The following is an 8,693-nucleotide window of genomic DNA, read 5'->3' on the forward strand; positions in this document are numbered from 1 at the left end:
ACTTTTGGATTTTATTTTAGGGAACAGACTCATCGTGTAGCATGTTTGTTTTTAGTGTCAAAATCTGCTTGCTCGTTTTAGCTACATGAAAAGACGGCGAGTCTTATTCGAGCGCACGATAATCTTTTGCTGATACGTTCATTTCTCCTTAGAACAACGCAAGATGTAACGTAAGAGCTCGTTTTTTAATCGGAAGGGACGGGCCACATTTACGAAACTCTTTACGTTACAACGGGGTCATTCAAAACAGAAATGTTCTTCATTTTCGTTTTGTCATAATCTCGTTTTATCCCAACATATTTAAAGAATGTGAATAACGGCTATCGTTAATATAGTCTTTTGAATCGAGGTATAACTATCCTTAATGCCAAACCGATTTGTACTAATACGTGCTTACGTCACAACGTATTTCCTAAACATGTGCCTTCTTCGGGACACGGAAAGAGACCAGGCGGGTCGCACAAGTTCATTCATACGAGATAACTAAGTCGTCTTTAGTTCGAACTATTTCGATGTTTTGGGGTAGATTATACATCGGTTTAAGAGTATATATTAATGTATCGTTTCATTTTCTTGACATATTTTAGGATTAGACACATATCATGGCAATTTGAAAACGCAAATTGATTCATTCATCACACCAAAAATAGTAACGGGTAATCCTATGACAACTTCTAAGGCTAATATATGCTGACACGGCTGATCGCGGGACCTCACAGGACCGCACAAATTCGCCCCTAACGAATGGATGGGGACCCTTTGGCGCCTTACTGCAAGGGGGAACTTACACTAGCCTCTTTCGAGCGACGAATGGACTCTCAATAGAGGTTTCACGAAAATTACCCAAAAGATTTGCAATAATGCTTATGAATGCATACGAAAAGAAATAATATGATCCGTCCCTGTTAAGGGCATAATACGCGATCCGTTGACGACAGATGCTGTGATTGGCGCCGAAAGCAACCAATCGCGGAATCAAGCTGCTCAGCAGGGCCGGAGCTCGGAGTATGGAAGAGTCGCCACCCACGAATGGGAAATGAACACCGATCCCTTGCGGGAGACCGGTGAGGGTTCGGGAAATTTGGGTACGAGCCGAGAAGGCTAGCTTCTTTTCGAAGAAAGGCTACTAGGCACCCCGACATCGCCCGGTTCTGAACCACCGGCCTCCTACTTAGCATGTTAGGCGCTAACGGACTAATCGCATATTTCTTTAAGTTTGAAATTCATTTGAAACATTTTCTTTCTCGTTTTGAAAACCGTTTTGAGCATATATTATTGAAAGCCATTTTAGTAAAGAATCACCCATTTACATGAATTTAGAGTATATGGAAGAAAGAGGGAGATAGAAGGAAGAATTGGTTTATTTACAACGTGAGTTATGCTTTATATTATACATTAAATCTACACTAATCTCACTCCCCAAAAGAAGGTTTATTTACATGATTTGTGCCTTAATCGTCGTTGGAACGATTTAGACACATTTCAAAACCCCGTGGATTTACATGATTTTCACTCGAATCGCCGTTGGAACGATTCGAGTGTTTGAAAACGTGAAATAAGGAGTTTTAACCAAAAACGTGATTAAGCATACAAGTCCATTTATTTTGTACAACACCATTTTGTAAACGATTCAAAACTATGTTATTTATTGAAAATCGTTTTTAATCACAAGGTTCGCTTAATCCGTCGTTGGAACGAATTAAGGTCTTAAAATGTGATGTTTAAGAAGTGGTTTAAAATGATAAAAAGCCTTTTATTTACACTGTAGGAATATCTAGAAACCTTTAGTTTAAATAAGCAAATTGAACTCTCTTTTTGTGGTTTATTTTCCCCCTTTTTTTCACTCAATTAACCTTTACTTGAATATGATTACACTAATTAACAAATTAAATCCAAATTCACCCAACCAAATATATTTGAAATACATACATATAGAAAGTCCAAAATAGGAGTAAATATACATATACATATACATTTTGATTAAAAATAATGGTTATATCTATAGATTAAAAATAAGAAAGCAAAGGAATAAGATATAGTATAGTTGTTGATAACTAAAAATAATAATGAAAACAATGCTTTAATTAAAAACAAGTAAAACAATGAAACAAAGTTCATAAAGAATAAGAAAATAACTCTTAAATCCCAAAATAACTATTATAATAGATGTATGGAAAATAACCCTCCCAAAATAATAAGTTTATATAGTTTAAATGAATTTAAATAAAAATCTATACATATACCTATAGTTTTACAAAACCAAATTAATAGAAATGATACCCCAAATATACAAAAATAAGTAATTATTAGTTACACACCCCAAAATGATTTTAAATAAATTAGCTACATAATTATATATATATATATATATATATATATATATATATATATATATAGGAGATGGCTCTTGTGAGAACCCTTTCCTAGGTGAGAACTCACCTTAGGTGAGAACCACCCAAAACTACGTAGTTGTGGGTAAAAAAATTTAAAAAAACGTTGCTGCATAGGGGGGATTTGAACCTAGCACTCCTCAACTACACTTCACACTGCTTACCACTGAGCCAATTGCCTTCCTTATATATATTGTCACGCGCTGTTTAATATACCAGTTCCTTTTAGCTTCTATTGTTTAATATTTGATGCATGCACTTATTAATATCGATTAAATATGCATAATAATAAATTATTAATAGAAAAAAAAAGAAATGTGCATAATAATGAATTATTAATAGAAAAAAAATCCAAGAACATACTCTAATTTCTTATTTATTTAATTCCTCTATATTTTTATAATTTATATTTTAAAATGTTAAGGACGATGTTCTAAATATTGTTACATATGTTTTAAACTTTATAATTTGTGTTCTAAAAATTAAATATAGTGTTTTAAAAAAATAATAAATATATGTACCATTTTTGCATTTGTTCTATAATATAATTTATAACACGTATTCTAAATAACATACCGTATGTTCTAAAAAACATAACGTATGTTCTAAAGTTTATATTTTGTGTTCCAAAAATTAAGTATAATGTTCCAAAAAATTAGTAGATATCTCGATCGTTTTTTCTTTGTTCTATAATATAATTTATAACTCATGTTCGAAAAAACATAACACATGTTCTAAAAAACATAACACATGTTCTAAAAAACATAACGTATGTTCTAAAAAATATGTCGTACGTTCTAAACTTCATAGTTCGTGTTTTAAAAGTTGACATATATGTTCTAAAGTTTGTTTTAAAAAAATATATAGTTTCTGTTCCAAAAATTAAGTATAATGTTCTAAAAAAAATCGGTAAATTTCTGAATCGTTTTTTCATTTGTTCTATAATATAATTTATAACTCATGTTCGAAAAAACATAACGCATGTTCTAAAAAAACATAACGTATGTTCTAAAAAATATGTCGTACGTTCTAAACTTCATAGTTCGTGTTTTAAAAGTTAAAATATATGTTCTAACGTTTGTTTTAAAAAATATATAGTTTGTGTTCCAAAAATTAAGTATAATGTTCTAAAAAAATCAGTAGATATCTGGATCGTTTTTCATTTGTTCTATAATATAATTTATAACTCATGTTCGAAAAAACATAACGCATGTTCTAAAAAAACATAACGTATGTTCTAAAAAATATGTTGTACGTTCTAAACTTCACAGTTCGTGTTTTAAAAGTTAAAATATATGTTCTAACGTATGTTTTAAAAAATATATTTTCTTATATAACATAAATTACAAAAATATAAAGGAATAAAATAAATAAGAAATTAGAGCATATTCTTGGATTTTTTCTATTAGTAATTCATTATTATATGCATTTTTTTTATTAATAATTCATATTATGCAAATTTATTTTTTTCTATTAATAATTCATTATTTTGCATATTTAATCGATATTAATAAGTGCATGCGTCAAATATTAAACAATAGAAGCTAAAAGGCACTGGTATATTAAACAGCGCGTGACAATATACATAAGGAAAGCGAATGGTTTAGTGGTAAGCAATGTGAAGTGCAATTGAGGGGTGCCAGGTTCAAATCCCTTATGCAGCAGCAATTTTTTAAAATTCTCTACTCAAAACTACGTAGTTTTGGGTGGTTCTCACCTAGGGGAGGGTTCTCACTTGATCCCTCCCCTATATATATATATATATATATATATATATATATATATATATATAAATGTATAAATGTCAAAAAAGGTTAAAGAAATAGGGTAAAAAGACAATTTTAGCATTCAAGCAGCTTTAGTGACGAAAAATCCGTCACTAAACTGCTTTCAGCAACAAAAAAGGGAGAATTACAGCAGCAGTCCTTATATTTTTCAGATTTATTAAAAATACTTTAGATTCATATATTCTATCATTTTGGTCCCCGAACTACCCAAATCGGGTCATAGTCTATAACGGAGCCTCCCAAAACAATGTTTTATTTGAAAAACGTTAATTAAAAAACTTTTTAAATTCTATATTTACAACGTTCTAGTCCCGAACTACCCTCAAATCGGGTCACGGTTCGTGTTGGAACGTTAAAAGGAGGTTTTTTTATTTAAAACAAAAACGCTTATTTAACGCGAGACGGGAATTAAACAAATACGGGAAAATAAATAAACGTGATAAATAAATAACTAACTAAATAAATAAATAAAGAGACAAAACTATAAATAAAATAAATAAACAAAATAAATAAAACGAGTCTAGTCCTCGGATAATACCTCAAGATTGGTATTGACGGCTGAAGTCGGTTGATTCCACGAATTATGGTTTCTCGGTGTTTTTGTAGAATATTTAACTTTTTGGAGATTTTCAATTTTTAGGAAAAAAAATGTTTTCTCCCAAAAATTTACTCTCTCTCTCTAAAAAAATATTCTAGAGTGAGAAGCTCTCCAAAATTCCCTCTCCCTTGTTTGCATGGGGATCTGTGCCTTTTATAGGCACGGATCCCAAAGTTGGGTGTGCGCCCAACGCCAAGTTGGGCGACGCCCAACCTCGGTTGGATGCGCGCCCAACAGGCGCTGGGCGGACGCCCAACGCAGGTTGGGCGTGCGCCCAACGATCATTAGGCGCGCGTCCAAATCCTTCGGCATGCATTGGACGACGCCCCATGTTCGTTGGGCGCCCGCGAGCCGCCTATTTATCGACACGCAATCCCTCAGGACCCTTTCGTGGTTTTTTTGATTTTATATTTTTTTTATTATTATTGGAATCAACCGCTTTAACCGTCTGTTATGGGTTTTCGTCACAGGTCCTCCGACTCGGTGTCTACAACTGGCTCTGATGTCTTAAGCACTGTGCGTTGATGAACTGTAAGATTTCTCACATCTATAGAGAAAGAAATCAAGATGCTGATAGTCTTGCAAACTTCGGAAAATCTTTTGTAGGTATCACTTGGTGGAGCGCAACCCCTCCATTTTGCAATTCTTTTATTTTTGATGATCTCTGTAACATAGCTCATATTTGTTTTCTTTAACACCCCCTCTATAATTCTTTCTATTTTTTAATAATATTCGGGTTGGCTGGGGTTACCGGAGGTGCCGACCTAGTTGGAATGTCTGGTTCCTCGATCGCGTCCCAGCATTTTATTCAAAAAAAAAAAAACAAATCCTTGAGATGAAAGACTCAATAACATGCGTGCTTACATCGTCCCGAATACTTCAATCTAAAAATTGAAATACAAGACGAATGATATATCGTATTTATACTAAGTTAGTTTGATATTTTGCGTATAAATTTGCCATACGAAGTTAGTCTTTTCGGCTTAACTAATTTAAAAGGTAAACACAAAGATATATGTTTTATTTTCATAAATATGATTAGTTAAAGAATAAGTTCAGTGAAATTTTGCTCGGGACTAGCAAAAGATTAAGTGTGGAGATTTGTTAAGCCCAAAATATACCTAAAATATCATTAACATTTACATCATTTTTATTACGAATTTGTGTTATTTATATCTGTTTAGATTACTTTTACTTTCGAATATCTTTCTTTCTTGCGAGGTACCTAAATATTTGGTAAAATCCAAATAGGAACGAAAAAGGATCAAAAACAGAAGAAAATCCCTTCAAAAGGAGTCAAAGACGACGTAAATCGAAAGCGCCAAGTCGAGGACACGAACGAAAGCAAGAAGTAAGAAAACCTGCCGGGCCGCGACAGTGGATCCCAGACCCGCGACCGCGACACGCACGGTACAACCAATTCTCCCCTTCGTCCGTCGCTCAGCTCAATGCTACGTCATTCACGGCCGCGGATTACCATCCTCGGTAAGTGCAGAAAATTTACAAAGAGCATTTAACACATGCTGAAAATCCAAGAAACGCGTTCGTTTAAGTGGATAAAGACGTCCTTTCACAACGGACACGACTCTTAACCAACGGATACATCACTTCAAACACAACCCTTCAACATCTATAAATAAAGAGTTGATGTTGAGAAAAAGTGTAATGAAATGTTATAATATAGATATAGAAATCAGAGCGTAGAACTTATGTCGAAGTTCTAAGTAAAAACATTTCGAGAGTTAGAAATTAGATTCTGTACAAAACAAGATGAGGTACACATATTGTTTATAGTTTAATTACAACTCAGTAGCGTTTAGACATTGTTCCAGTTTTAGTTTGCATCATGGTAGTGGCCGACCGAATCCCTATTACGAAGTTACAGCGAGAAGATTGAGTAAAGTGTTCGCCCCCGAGCCTGACAACCTCCTAGGAAACCCAAGGAAGCGGAACCGATCAAGCCCTTCACTTGCACGCCCTCGAAGAACTCGATGCTCCTTATTCTCTGTAAACTTGTATCAATTTACATTTCATCTAATAAAGTCCGTTCTATTCGACAAATCGTTATGCAGCACTTATGGTAACCAATCCAATATAAGTGAGGTTGGTGTTTTCATTAATATGCACTTGAATTCAAAATCATTACAAGGAAACTTTGTTGAACACTTAGGCAAATTATCATCTCGAAAGAGTGTTAATTTGAGTAAGGGCAACTATCCCGAAAGGGTTTTGTCGCGTTCAAAGCCAATTAATTAGAGGTTCCGTCATTTATTTCATCATCATAATAATACAAAGTTTAAGTTGTTTTCTTTGCTTAATGCAAATGAACAAATTCATTCCTTTTTCTAATAAGTTCTAAATGTTCCTGTTTTGTAAAATTCATCCTTAAAATCAGAAGATCTTTCTAACAATCGATTTATTCTAAATATATAATCTTATTCCAGCATTTTTAAATACTCAAAGTTTTCAAATTCAATCAAATAAATTTCCTAAATTCAATTAATCCAATTTTCACTTTTTTATTTACATTTTATAAATCTAACAAGTTCGAAATTAAAGATTCAAAAATAAGTTTTTCGTTAAAAAACGTATCTCTGTGGGATCGATATTTTTATTACTACAAGCGAAACCGTGCACTTGCGGAAATCGCTCAACAAGTTTTTGGCGCCGTTGCCGGGGATACGCCAAAATTTTTGACAAAATTTTTATATTTCGCATTTTATTTTCGAATCTAGGTTTATACATTATTTTTATACAACTTTTATATTTTATTTATTTTCAGTTTTATAATATATTTGCTTTCAATTTTGTTTTGAAGGTAGTTTGGCTCGTGTTACAATTTCAAGTTGATGCGCAGTTCACGAAATTCGGGCACGCCACCAGATCCTTTTGATCCAGAAATTGAAAGAACACTTAAGAAAAACAAGAAAAACAACAAAAACAAAGACAAAACACCCTTAAAAACCAAAGTAGTCCAGCCAGAAATCATGGCCGATCCACCGACACTTATGGATTACGCTAGGCCAGGAATGGCCGGTGTAACTAATAGTGTAGTTAGACCCCGTATAAACGCAAATCAATTTGAAATTAAGCCTACTTTGCTTAATATGTTGCAAAACAACGTAACGTTTTACGGATTGCCTAACGAAAACCCTAATGCACATTTGACAAATTTCTTAGAAATTTGTGACACTTTTAAAATTACTGATGTAACAGCCGAAGCAATCAAACTTCGCCTCTTTCCTTTCACTTTGAAGGATAAGGCAAAAATTTGGTTAACTTCTATGCCTGCTGCAACATTTGAAACTTGGGACCAATTAGCCCAAGCATTTTTACAAAAATATTTTCCCTTAGCAAAAACCGCAAGAGTCATCAAAGAGTTGACATCTTTCACACAAAATGATAATGAAACTCTTTATGAAGCTTGGGAACGTTTTAAAGAACTTCAACGTTTATGCCCACACCACCAATTGCCAGATGCACTTTTAATGCACACATTCTATAATGGATTAAATCCTACGACTAGAGGTTCATTAGATGCTATGTCTGGAGGGTTATTTATGAAGAAGACGTCCGCCCAAGCAAGAGAACTTTTGGAGGAAATGGCAATCAACAGCAGTATGTGGCCCGCAGAGCGTGGACATATACCAACGGCGAAACCATCATCCTCATGTACATCATCGATTAAAGGTATAATGAATCTTGATCCTGTAGCAATGTTACAAGCCCAATTTTCTGCCTTATCGCACAAAATTGATAAATTTATGGCACCATGTGATCCTAATGATCCGATCCAGAGAGACATTGACTACGAAGGTATGAACGAGATAGAACAGGTAAATTTTGTCCAAGGACAAAACCAAACTACTAATCCTTATTCTAATACTTATAATCCTGGATGGAGAAATCATCCTAACT

General features: G+C 33.6%; 1 non-coding gene across 1 annotated transcript; it reads right to left on the reverse strand.

Annotated features, from left to right (window-relative positions):
* Nucleotides 1-8,140: 8,140 nt before the first annotated feature.
* LOC136201600 (small nucleolar RNA R71) lies at nt 8,141-8,247 on the reverse strand. Its single transcript, XR_010673948.1, has one exon. It is a non-coding gene; the product is annotated as a small nucleolar RNA R71 (small nucleolar RNA).
* Nucleotides 8,248-8,693: the final 446 nt, after the last annotated feature.

Source organism: Euphorbia lathyris, chromosome 7 (assembly GCF_963576675.1).
Source record: "Euphorbia lathyris chromosome 7, ddEupLath1.1, whole genome shotgun sequence".
In the NCBI taxonomy this organism is placed as follows: Eukaryota; Viridiplantae; Streptophyta; class Magnoliopsida; order Malpighiales; family Euphorbiaceae; genus Euphorbia; species Euphorbia lathyris.